The sequence below is a fragment of the Schistocerca americana genome, chromosome 1 (genome assembly GCF_021461395.2).
Source record: "Schistocerca americana isolate TAMUIC-IGC-003095 chromosome 1, iqSchAmer2.1, whole genome shotgun sequence".
Taxonomy (NCBI): Eukaryota; Metazoa; Arthropoda; class Insecta; order Orthoptera; family Acrididae; genus Schistocerca; species Schistocerca americana.
Window position 1 is genome coordinate 1,178,772,197 of NC_060119.1, and position 13,842 is coordinate 1,178,786,038.

Below are 13,842 nucleotides of genomic sequence, written 5' to 3' on the forward strand. Positions count from 1 at the left end.
TGAGATGAACATCAACAAAAGCTAAACGAGAATAATGGCATGTAGCCGAATTAAATCAGGTGATGCTGAGGGAATTAGATTAGGAAATGAGACACTTAAAGTAGTAAAGGAGTTTTGCTATTTGGGGAGCAAAATAACTAATGATGGACGAAGTAGAGAGGATATAAACTGTCGACTATCCATGGCAAGTTTTTGAAGAAGAGAAATTTGTTAATGTAGAGAATAGATTTAAGTTGTGGGAAGTAATTTCTGGAAGTATTCGTATGGAGTGTAGCCATGTATGGATGTGAAACAGACACAATAAACAGTTTAGACAAGAAGAGAATAGACTTTCAAAATATGATGCTAAGGAGGTACTGAATAGAATTAGGGAGAAGAGAAATTTGTGGCACGCTTGACTAGAGGAAGGGATAGGTTGGAAGGACATGTTCTGAGGCATCAAGAGATCACCAGTTCAGTATTGAAGGGCAGTGTGGAAGGTAAAAACCATAGAGGAGACCAAGAGATGTATACACTAAGCAGATTCAGAAGGATGTAGGTTGCAGTAGGTACTTGGAAATGAAGCAGCCTGTGCAAGATAGAGTAGCATGGCCGCTACTTCTCAACCAAGTAGCTACTCAGTTTGCCTCACAAGAGCTGAGTGCACCCCACTTGCCAACAGCGCTTGGCAGACTGGATGGTCACCCATCCAAGTGCAAGTCCAGCCCAACAGTGCTTAACTTCAGTGATCTGACGGGAACCAGTGTTACCACTGTGGCAAGACCATTGGCCATGCAATCCTACACTTCCTGTCAGGAAGGTCGCAGTTCGCAGTAACAGACGGTAAATCATCGAGTAAAACTGAAGTGGTATCAGGTGTTCCCCAGAGAAGCGTCCTGGTATCTCTGATGTTACTGACCCGTATAAATGACCTGGGTGACAATCTGAGAAGTTCTCTTAGGTTGTTCGCAGATAATACTGTAATTTACCGTCTAGTAAGGTCACGTGAAGACCAGTATCAGTTGCAAAGCGATTTAGAAAAGATTGCTGTATGGTGTGGCAGGTGGCAGTTGACGCTAAATAACGAAAAGTGTGAGGTGATCCACATGAGTTCCAAAAGAAATCCGTTGGAATTCGATTACTCGATAAATAGTACAATTCTCAGGGCTGTCAATTCAACTAAGTACCTGGGTGTTAAAATTACGAACAACTGCAGTTGGAAAGACCACATAGATAATATTGTGGAGAAGGTGAGCCAAAGGCTGAGTTTCATTGGCAGGACACTTAGAAGATGCAACAAGTGCACTAAAGAGACAGCTTACACCACACTCGTTTGTCCTCTGTTAGAATATTGCTGTGCAGTGTGGGATCCATACCAGGTGGGATTGACGAAGGACATCGAAAAGGTGCAAAAAAGAGCGGCTCATTTTGTATTATCACATAATAGGGGAGAGAGTGTGGCAGATATGATACGCGAGTTGGGATGGAAATCATTAAAGCAAAGACGTTTTTCGTCGCAGCGAGATCTATTTACGAAATTTCAGCCGTCAACTTTCTCTTCAGAATGCGAAAATATTTTGTTGAGCCCAACCTACATAGGTAGGAATGATCATCAAAATAAAATAAGAGAAATCAGAGCTCGAACAGAAAGGTTTAAGTGTTTGTTTCCCCGTGCGCTGTTCGGGAGTGGAATGGTAGAGAGATAGTATGATTGTGGTTCGATGAACCCTCTGCCAAGCACTTAAATGTGAATTGCAAAGTATCACGTAGATGTAGACTTTCAGAAAGTCTTTCTGACGCTTACATCTATACTCAATGGTAACAAAATTCTCTCCTTCAGAAATTCTTTCACTGCCATGGTCAGTCTATATTTTATATCCTCTCTATTTGGACCATCATCAGTTAGTTTGCTCCCCAAACAGCAAAAATCATCTAATACTCTGTGTCTCATTTCCTAACCCTAATTTCCTTAGCATCATCTGATTTAATTTGACTACATTCCATTATCCTCATTTTACTTTTGTTGACATTCAGCTTATATTCTCCTTTCAAGACACTGTCCATTCCATTCAACTGCTCTTCCAGGTCCTTTGAGGTCTCTGACAGAATTACAATGTCATCGGCAAACAGCAAAGTTTTTATTTCTTCTCTATTGGCTTTAATTCCTACTCCAAACTTTTCATTTGTTTCCTTTACTGCCTGCTCAATAGAAAGATAGAATAAAATTGGGGGTAGGCTATAACCCTGTCTCACTCCATTCCTAACCACTGCTTCCCTTTCATGCCCCTTGACTCATATAACTGCCATCTGGTTTCTGTACAAATTGTAAATAGCATTGGTTGCCTGTATTTGACCCTTGCCACCTTCAGAATTTGAAAGAGGGCATTCCAGTCAACATTGCCAAAAGCTTTCTGTGTGTCTACAAATGCAGGTTTACCTTTCCTTAATCTATCTTCTAAGATAAGTCCTAGGGTTAGTATTGTCTCACATAGATAATTTTTCACACCTGTCAACACTTCCTTTGGTATTGGAATTATTATATTCTTCTTGAAGTCTGAGGGTATTTCACCTGTCTCATACATCTTGCTCACCAGGTGATAGAGTTTTGTCAGGGCTGGCTCTCTGAAGGCTGTCAGTAGTTCTAATGGAATGTTGTCTATGCCTGGGGTCTTGTTTTTACTTAGGTCTTTAAGTATTCTGTCAAATTCTTCATGCAGTCTCGTATCTCCCATTTTATCTTCATCTGCGTCCTCTTCCATTTCCATAATATCGCCCTCAAGTGCATCGCCCTTTTGTAGGCCCTCTGCATGTTCCTTCCACCTTTCTGCTTTCCCTTCTTTGCTCAGAACTGGTTTTCCATCTGTGCTCTTGATATTCACATAGGTGGTTCTCCTTTCTCCAAAAGTCTCTTTAATTTTCCTGTATGCAGTATCTATCTTACCCCCCTAGTGATATATGCCTCTGCGCCCTCACATTTGTCCTCTAGCCGCCTCTGCTTAACCATTTTGCACTTCCTTTCAATCTCATTTTTGACACTTTTGCATTCCTTTTTGTCTACTTTGTGTACTGCATTTTTATATTTTCTCCCTTCATCAGTTAAATTCAATATCCCTTCTGTTACCCAAGGATTTATAATAGCCCTTGTCTTTTTACCTATTTGATCCTCTGCTGCCTTCACTGTTTCATCTCTCACAACTACCCATTCTTCTTCTACACATTTCTTTCCCTTGTTCTTGTCAATAGTCCCTTATGTCCTCTCTGAAACACTCTACAACCTCTGGTTCTTTCAGTTTATTCAGTTGACATCTCCTTAAATTCCTACCTTTTTGCAGTTTCTTCAGTTTTAACCTACAGTTCATAACCAGTTCGTAACCAGTTCAGATTGTGGTCAGAGTCCACATCTGCCCCTGGAAATATCTTACAATTTAAAACTTGGTTCCTAAATCTCTGTCTTACCATTATAAAATCCACCTGAAACTTTCCAGTGTCTCCAGGCCTCTGCCACATAGACAACCTTCTTTCAGGATTCTTAAACCAAGTATTAGGTATGATTAAGTTATGCTCTGTGCAAGATTCTACCAGGCAACTTCCTCTTTCATTCCTTACACCCATTCCATATTCATCTACTACTTTTCCTTCTCTTCCTTTTCCTACTATCGAATTCTAGTCCCCCATGACTATTACATTTTCGTCTCCCTTCACTATCGGAATAATTTCTTTTATCTCCTCATACATTTCCTCAATCTCTTCGTCATCTGCGGAGCTAGTTGGGATATAAACTTGTAGTACTGTGGTAGGCGTGGGCTTCATGTCATTCACCCAACCAAATGTCTTGTTCCTCCTGCCATTGAACTTCAATAATTCCCACTATATCTAACTTTAACCTATCCATTTCCCTTTTTAAATTTTCTAACTTACCTATCCGATTAAGGGATCTGACATTCCACGCTCCAGTCTGTAGAACGCCAGTTTTCTTTCTCCTGAAAACGACATCGTCCTGAGTATTCTTCACCTGGAGATCCAAATGGGGGACTATTTTTACCTCCAGAATATTTTACCCAAGAGGATGTCGTCGTCACTTAACAACGTAGTAAAGCTGTATGCCCTTGGGAAAAATTACGGCTGTAGTTTCCTCTTGCTTTGTCATTTTCAGTACCATCACAGCAAGGCCATTTTGTTTAATGTTACAAGGCCAAATCAGTCAATAATCCAATAATTCAATATAATTGAGAAAACTGCAGCTTTTTTTATTGTAGTGGTATTACTATGTTAAATTTACCTTGTGAGGACAAATGGCTTACAGCAGCATAAGAACCATTAATCACTAGAGCAGTTATTATTAGTGTGTCTTGTTGGGGAAGTGCCAGACTGAAAATCCAGAGATTCGGAGTTTGATCCCAGCCAGTCCAAGGATTCTTATGATGTCACTCATAGCTTTTTACTTCTGGAAATGGTACCTATATGTGGAAAAAATGGTGTGTTCTCGGAACCTATGGTGAACTATAGGTATCCCCATTTCAAGGTAAGTCAGTTCAAAGGCTGGAGAAAAGTAAAGGTGTCGTACCTCCCCCGATAGATACATGCCCCATGAAGCAGTGTGCGTAGGCGTGGGCGTGTTTGCCTGCCTGTTGTATATTTTTGACGATGGCCTTGGTGGGCAAAAGCTCATTTTCTGACAGTCTTCTTGTTGTGCCTATCTGCAACTCAGTATCTCTGCTATATGGCGAGGACCAATGATCCTTTTCATAATATGGAAACACTTTTATAATATGCACAGATAGTGAAACAGACTGAAATTAAATAAAAGCTGGGATTACAAGAAATATGTGGTTCCCCACGCTTTCAAATTTTTTTCACTGTAGGGAGGCCTTGTAGTCAAAGTTCTTTATTTCATGATTTTCGTTCATAAAATGAATACATAAAATGCTGTAATCCAAGACGTCAGTCAATTAAATGGACAACTAATGAAAATCCAGTACTGGCATTCAGTACTATAATAAGAACTGAAAATGCAGAACTAAGTTTTAATCTTCAGGTAGTCAGATTCTTTGTCCTGAAACAAATGATATGGTTTAGTACAGATCTTCAGACAAATTTCCCCTTTTCCTTTCCTTGTTTCCCTTCTCTTCTTGTTACTCCACTTCAGCATTTGAGGATCCTCTTTTTTTCTTCTTCCTCCCTGTGCGCTCCTGAAGGCTGTCCCACATGTCTGACATGTAACAGGTGTCTGGGTAACATGTAATTCCCAGGCCCAGAGAAGGGTGATTGCCTGAGCTATAACCTTCCCAAATTTCTGATTGGTTACTCTCTCAGGTGTTCGGGAGGTGTGACCTGAAGTGTGAACAATCACCTGAGGTGGGTATGCCTCCTTTGTGAAGAGGGCCCCCAGTTGGAAGGGATGCTGGCAGTCATGGGGATTTCCTCATGATAAGTCAATAATCTTCCCACTCAATGTCTACAAAATGTAAGCATAATGAGGCTAATGATTCAAAGACCCTTCCCACTGCACCATGGTTCCTCGTGGTCTTGTGCACTGAAGATGGTCAGTCCTTCGCCTTGGTAAATCCATTTATTATTCAGAAAGGTGTAGATGCAATTTCTGGCCCTTTGAAATCCTGCTCTCGTTTACGGAATGGCACTTTGCTTTGGAGACCACTTCTGATTCTCAAGCACAACACCTGCTTGCTGCCTTGCTTCTCCACAGTTACCATGTTCATGTCGAGGCCCGTAGAACTTTGAATTCTTCGCGTGATGTAATTTACACCAGGTTACTCGAAGGACTAACGGAGGCCAAAATCCAATCTTACCTCTCTGATCAGGGTGTCATTGTCATCCATCACGTAATGAAAAATGTAGATTCTTCCTTAGTGCCCACCCGCACTCTCTTTCTCACCTTTGATAGATCTTCTGTCTAAGATCAAAGCTGGCTATGAAATTATCACCATCTGGCCGTACATTTCGAACCTGATGCAATGCTACCAGTGTCATCATTTCAACCACACTAGAACGTGTTGTCAACACCCACCCAAATGTGTCACCTGTAGTAGGGACGCGCACGAGGACATCAACTGCAATGGCAACCATGCTGCCTCCTTTCTGTCTAGTGTATCTTGATTAGCGGGCTGTTCGAGATCCGGGTAAAGGAAAAGGCGACTTATCTAGTTGCTCGCAAGTTACTGGCTAATCACCAACCTTGCATTCTCCCATCTGGTACCTATAGTTCTGTTCTTGTTACCCCTCACTCCATGAAGGACAAGGACATGCAGACATGCGACCTCCAATTCTGCTCTGAGGTTGTGAATTCGCCCAGTGCCAAAGTCCAGCTCTGCAACAAGCTATCAAACTCTCGCTTTAGGAGCGAAGCCACCAGCTACACAACCAGTAGGCCGGAAAGGACAGTAGTAGTACTCCCCTGAAGATTTCTTCCATCCCTCCAGCCAAACAACACCCAAGTCTTCATCTAACTGGAAAGGCTTGAAGTAGTCCACCAAAGGCAAACGGTCTTCTCCTTCCTCACCTCGTAGATCCTCTTCGCTGGTGTGCACCAACAACCATTTTTCAGCGTTGGACTGCACAGACTGACTGCGCAAGCAAGCTGATGTTCCCGAGGGGTACCACACCACCTTTTACATACAGGATAACTAAGAACCCTAAGTGACAATCAGCAATTACACCTTCATCATTCATTGTCAGCAACGCAGACTTCCTAAAAGTTACTGGGCAGCTACCTTGTCCATTTTTGCTACTCAGTGACTTTAATGCGTATCATCCCCTTTAGGGTTCTCCCAGGGCCTGTTGGAGAGGTGCTGATCTTGTTAACCAATTCAACCTCTTCTGCCTTAACACTGGAGCACCCACTTTCCTTTCCAACTCCTCGCACACCTATTCCCATTTGGACCTCTCCTTGTGCACTGCACAGCTTGCCCCTCGTCTTGAGTGGTTCTTTCTGACACCTACTCGAGCGACCATTTCCCATGTGCTAGCCATTTGCTGACTCCTATCTCATCTGCGTGCATGCCTAAATGGCAGCTTACTAAGGCTGACTGGCTGCTTTACTCCTCCCTGGCGACCCTCACAGAACAAGATTTCCCCAGTTATGATGACCAGATATAAGAAGTCACAAACATTATCCTTACTGCTGCTGAACATTCCATCCCCCACCCTTCCTCTTTACCACGTCGTGTCCCAGTCCCTAGGTGGACTGAGGCATGTCGCGACACAATTCCCTCAGAGATGTGCTCGCCGCATTTTTAGCTGCCACCCTACGCTGGCAAACTGCATTCATTATAAACAGATGTGTGCAAAGTGTTGTCATGTTACTCTGGTATGACAGTCAAACAAATTTTCTTGTTGTATCTTTGAGATTAAATTACAACATTTTTTAGTTCCTTTTCAGGTATAGCAAAAAAGCTAGCAGGGTTTCATTCACTAGTTCTTTTAACAGTTCCACACCTTCTTTTGTCATGTGGGCCAACCTCCAATGGCTCTCTGTAACCAAGCTCCATTCCCCAATTTCGAGTCTGACAGTAGCAGACAATGTCATTGTGGACCCTATTGCTATCTCCAACGCCTTGGGCCACCATTTTGCGGACATTTCGAGCTCTTCCCACTATCATCCTGCCTTCCTCCATTGGGAACGAGTGGAGGCGGCTTTGCCGATACCCTTCTCTTCTCAGAATCATGATTGCTACAATGCCACCTTTTCTATGAGGGAGCTAGATGTTGCCCTAAGTTCATACCTGCCCCAGGGCCAGATGCAATCCACATTCAGATGTTGCAGCACCTTTCTCTTGCAGGCAAGCACTTTCTGCTTAACATGTACAACCACATCTGGGCAGAGGGCACGTTTCCTAGACCCTGGCCTGAAGCCACCGTCCTACCCATGTGTAAGCACAGTAAGGGCAAAAACCTTTCTTCTAGTTACTGCCCCATCTCTCTTACCAGCTGCATTTGCAAGGTGATGGAATGTATGATTCATGCCCAGCTGGTGTGGTGGCTTGAGTCTCGCCATTTACTAACGAATGCACAGTGTGGATTTTGAGTGTGGGGTTCTGCAGTTGACCATCTCATTACTTTGTCCACCCATGTCATAAAGGGTTTTCTGCAGAAATTCCAGACTGTGGCTATGTTTTTCGATCTGGAGAAGACCTACGACACCTGCTGGAGAACTGGTATCCTCTGTACTCTTTACATGTGGGGCTTCCGTGGGCGCCTGCCCTGTTTTCTTTCGGCATTTTTACAAGACCGAGTTTTCAAGGTGTTTGTGGGTTCTGGCTTGTTGGACAAATTTATCCAGGAAAATGGTATGCCTCAGGATTCCGTCCTGAGCATCGTCCTCTTTGCTATCGCCATTAAACCTATAACGGCCTGTCTCCTGCCACCTATTTGTTGACGTTTTGCCATCTATTGCAGTTCTCCCTGGACCTATCTCACTGAGTGGCATCTTCAGCACTATCTTCATCATCTTTACTTATGGAGTATTGACAATGGCATTCACTTTTCCACTGACAAAACCATCTGTATGAATTTCTGGCAGCGCAAATGGTTTCTCCCACTATCTCTACATCTTGGGCCTGTTGCCCTTATGTTCATTGAAACTATGACATTCCTGGGGTCCATACTCGATAGGAAACACTCTTGGTCCTCCCGTGTATCTTACCTGGCAGCCCGCTGCATGTGCTCTCTCAATGCCCTATGTGTGCTCAATGGTACTTCTTGGGGTGCCGATCGAAGCACCCTTCTCCTTTTATATTGATCACTTGTCTATTCAAAACTCGCTTATGGGTGCTTTGTTTACACCTCTGCACACCCATCCCTCTTATGCTTTGTTTACACGTCTGCACACCCATCCCTCTTATGCCGTCTCAACACTATCCACCATCATAACATCCATTTGGCCACGGGCGCCTTTTACACCAGCCCGGTCGAGAACCTGTATGCTGAAGCTGTTGAACTACCACTGTCCTACTGTCTTGACTTTCTCCTCAGCAGGTATGCATGCTGTTTGTCTGCCATGTGTGGCCACTCCTTCTGTGCTGCCTCCATTCAAGATTCCTTTGACCGTCAGTATGGGGCTTGTCCCTCTTCTCTGTTACCTCCTGGAGTCTGCTTTCGGCACTTTCTACGGCAGCTTAACTTCAAACTACCTGCAACTTTCCCAATGGGTGTGAACCCTTCATTACTTTGGCTTCGTGAAGTGACCCATGTTTACCTTGGCCTTCCTAAGGACACTACTTCAGCCTTGGTCTATCGCCTTCAGTTTCACGACCTTCGCGTGGAACTTCATGATAGTACCTTTGTATTCATTGATGGCTCTCGGACTGACCATGGGGTCAGGTTTGCCTTCATCATTGGCACCCGTGTCTTTCAATATCAGCTTCCGCCACACTCCTCAGTATTTACAGCCAAGCTCTTCACCTTGTATCAGGCCGCAGAGTACATCCAGTGACAGTCTTTTCAACTGTGTCCTCTGCTCAAGACTCACACAGTGCCCTTCAAAGTCTGTGTGTGCTGTATACTGCCCATCCCTTAGTGCAACGAGTCCAGGAAAACTGTCACTGGCTCATCTTGTTTCTGTGGGCTCCTGGTCATGTCGGTCGCCAGGAAACGAGGCTGCTGACGCTGCTGCCAAGGGTGCAGTCCTCGTACCTCAGCCTGTGCATACCTATATTTCCTCCAACGATCTCTGCATTACCGTCTGTCAGGAGGTAGTGTCCCTTTGGCATCACCAATGGTCCTCCCGTCACGGGAATAAGCTCTTGCTTATTAAGCCTCTCCCAACGCCTTGGATGACCTCCTCTCTGCCCTCCCACCAGGAGGAGATTATTTGAACTCGGCTGCGTATTGGGCACTGCCTTTTTAGACATTGTCATTTGCTAAGTGGTGCTTCCTCACCACTTTGTACCCATTGTTCACAAATTTTAACTGTCTGCTAATTCATGATGGAATGTCTTTTTTTAAACCATTTAAGTTCCAGCTTGGGTTTGCCAACTGATTTATCAGCCGTTTTAGAAAATGATGCGCGCTGGCTGTTAACAGCATTTTACTTTTTATCTGCCGAAGCAATAAGGCGAAGACCATTTAATTTTCAGTTTTTGACCTCCATTTCTGTATGGTGCCTGTTTTAGCCCTTTTTCCACGTGCCTGTTTTTAGCAGTCTTCTATTCTGTCAATTGGGCCTGACATATAGTATTTAACTCCTCTCTGTGTTCGTATTCTCTAGTTTTGACTTGGGTGCATATGACCCCAGTTGTTTTTTGCACCACAAAACAAAACAAAACAAAACAAAACACTCAGACCATTAAGTCAGATACAAATATCATCATGGAATAATCTGTACTCATCTGTAAGGAGAGTAGTAAAGACTGGTTTTACTGTGAACAATGACTGCTGAGTCAAATAAAACCATTTCAGTTGAAAGAACAGAAACCTGTTCCAAACGACGGAAAACTACAGTCTGGTTTCACTTGAAAAGAAGGAATGAGTAATTCAGTCAAAATTAGAAACTGTAACAGTGTGGCAATGGTGTCATTGAATTGCTCCAAAAGACAAGTTTCAGTCAAAAGAATAAATGATTTTAATTCAACCTCTGAACCTAGAAGTGAGTGAGTCCATTGTTTTCCAACAACCGACAGAATTGATTTACTTTTGGTTATTCCCATTACTGAAAGCATCACATTGTTTGTCATTCCATGTTGGTGGGCATGCTGTCTAAGAGTGCAACACGGCAGAGTTATGAAGGAGCAGGCTGCACCGCTGGTAGCCGCGGCGTGTGTAGTCCAGTGGGCTGGGGAAGCAGCGGGCCAGCTCACTGGTTCTGGCCGTGTACTCTGTGCTCAGCTCACCAGCCTAGCGGACCAGCCCATGGCCCATATGGGTCAGGCTGCGAAACATGGGCTGGACAGGATGAAACCAGCTCTGTTCATGACTCTACACCAGACCCACTGTATAATTGTAGCAGATCAATAAATAATAAAAGCAATGGGCAGTTACCAATGAGGCAGCTCCGTAGTTGAACATAGATCACAGGTCTGTGTGCCATAACCTAAAAGTAGATTATCCACTATGTCCTAAAGTGAAATTACTCTACAACAGAAAATGACTTCTCTAAGTTTTCACCTGTAACAAGTGATTTCAATGAGTGGTCTACTAAGCCGAGAGGATTTGATGATGAGCATTAACAATAGCAAATTAATTCATTCACTTGTTAATTCATACATCGTGTTCCATAAGATTTCAACAGAGAGGAGCAGCTTCATGAATTTGATTTCTAATAATTGCCAGAAACTATTTCTGAGTGGAGTCTTAACAATACCCTTTGTGGACAGTAATCTGCTGTAGGTGATTACTAATTTAAATTAGCATCTTATACTGATATACTATTTAGGTGTCGTTAATGGAACTACTTACTTTTCATTTATGAAAGTACCTTGACAATTGTCACTGGATAACAGTTGCTTATATACTGTGAGAAAGATTTGTTTGCAGTAAGAATTGTTATTGACTTCATTGCCACTGTTTTTCTAATCATAAATTTAGAAAACTAGATAATTTATAGACACTAATTGCACCTACAAAATAGTGGATATGGAAACATGCACTGTAACAGTACTGATGGTATACAGACCCTCAGTGAAAAACATTTTATCTTGTATTTTTGTTTTACAACAGAATGTTGTTTCAGAGCCAGACACCTTTAGATGGAGCTAACCAAACATTACATATATAAACTAAATGACTCAAAACAATGTTTGAAGTAAGGAAATAACTATAATTAAAAATGGCTGTTGTTGGTCCCTGAAGCTACTTAAAGCAATTATGCCAAAAATATTAGAGAAAAAACTAGTTGCAAAATACAGATAAGAATTCCTATCTGAAATATAAACAGCCTTAAACTAGCAGCCAAGATACAATGACCACAAATATGTAGTACATAATTTTAAGTTCCATCAAGTAATTACAGTGTTAATAAGACTGTGTAGACATTGCAGGAGGATCATCATTTGGAAATATTTAATGATGATTTATGTCAGACAGCACCGTCTCTCTGTGCAGTTAAGAGTTGTTGATGTCCAACTTTGCACTATTTCCTACACTAAGAATTGTGAGGTAGGTAAAACTGCATTCAGTTGTAAATGCAGTAATTAATGTTTTACCCATAATGGTCAGATATAGCCAATAGAATGTGTCAACCAGTTTGTTTATGACAATGAAAACAATCGATTATTGATAAAATTATTTAATTGGATAGAGATAAAATCTACTCACCTGGCGGTGGCAGAACACACACATAAGACTGTTGATCTGCAAGCTTTCAGAGCCAGTGACTCCTTCAGGCAGAAGGGTTGAAGGGGAAGGAAGAAGGGTGAAGGAAAAGAACTGGAGAGGTCTAGGAAAAAGGGTAGGTTTCAGGAAAGTCACCCAGAACCACAGCTTAGGGGAGACTTACCATATGAGATGAGAAGTAAAGAATCAGTTAAGTTTAGATCATAAAAGAAAACTTCTGCATTTCAAATTTGTAACTGATAAAAGCGGTCGGGATGTTTAGAGAGAACTTTACAGGAAGGAGGAGGTGAAAGGGTTTACAAAATAGATACTGATAATAATAATAATAATAATAATAATAATAATAATAATAATAAACCCCGTGGAGGCCCGGGAAAAGAATAGGCCTCCGGTATGTTCTGCCAGTCATAAAAGGCGACATAAAGAACAAACCACTGATAGGGCTAACCCCCCCCCCCCCATTTTAGTGTGATTAGTTGGTTCAGGACAGAACTAATGAAGCCTCGGACAAGTGCTGTCATGGTCAGAGATGACGCTTGAACCCTATGCCTGTCCACAATGGTAACGACACTGCTAGGCACATGGAAAGTGATTTAAATCCAAATAGAGGTGTTTTGCAGGATATGCTTCCTGCAACCACTCTAGAAGGAAAACAAAGACAGAGGATGAGATGGTCAGATGAAGTTAACCGACATCTCGTGTTGTTATTACCAAGCAACAAACTTAGGAACCAACACAACTGGATACAGATCACAAGTATACACAACATTTATTACCAGATACCCAGAATTAAAATTTTTAACAGAACAATTACTAGCTGATCAGATCCGTGTAATAATAAAAAATAACAGGATACCCCAGTCAGAATTAGAAAACATCAAACAACAAGTACAACAAATACTGGAACAAAATAATGTGCAATCAGAAGAAGAAGAAAATACAGTAATGGACTCAAACATCCCAGAGCTAACAAACAAAGAACAACACGCATCAATTAAACAATCAGAGGAAAACAAAATCTTGAGACAGCCACCAGAACAAGTACAAATAGAACACGAAGTGACACACATGTTAGATATGAAAAATTTCAGCTGACATATATAGAATACAAAGACACAAATACAGACATTAGACCATTCTTGTACAGACCTCCAAATAACCCACAAGTCGAAATAACAATAACAACTATCAACACAATCATACACAACAAAATAAATGAAAATACAACTATGGAAGAGTTACAACTACTGGTTTATATAGGAGCACTCACTACACTAAATATACACACTAGGCTGAGATCAGAACCTACCAACACACAGAAGAAACCCACAAAACCAGCATGGCAACACAGGCTACAGATCAGAATAGAAAAACTGAGAAAAGACATCGGACAGCTAACACAATTTATAAGAAATGAAATGTCAGAAGAAAAAAAAAGAGAAAAAGGTTAGGTAAAAATCTCACAACAAGAAGCGATAGAGCAATTAGATGAAAAGAAGCAGAAATTACAAGCATTGGCCAAACGACTTAGGATATACAAAAAAAGTGAAAATAGAAGGAAACAAAACCAAACATTCA

The 13,842-nt window shown here is 41.9% G+C and overlaps 1 pseudogene; it reads right to left on the reverse strand.

Moving 5' to 3' along the window:
• Nucleotides 1-652: 652 nt before the first annotated feature.
• On the reverse strand, nucleotides 653-770 carry LOC124561280 (annotated as a pseudogene).
• Nucleotides 771-13,842: the final 13,072 nt, after the last annotated feature.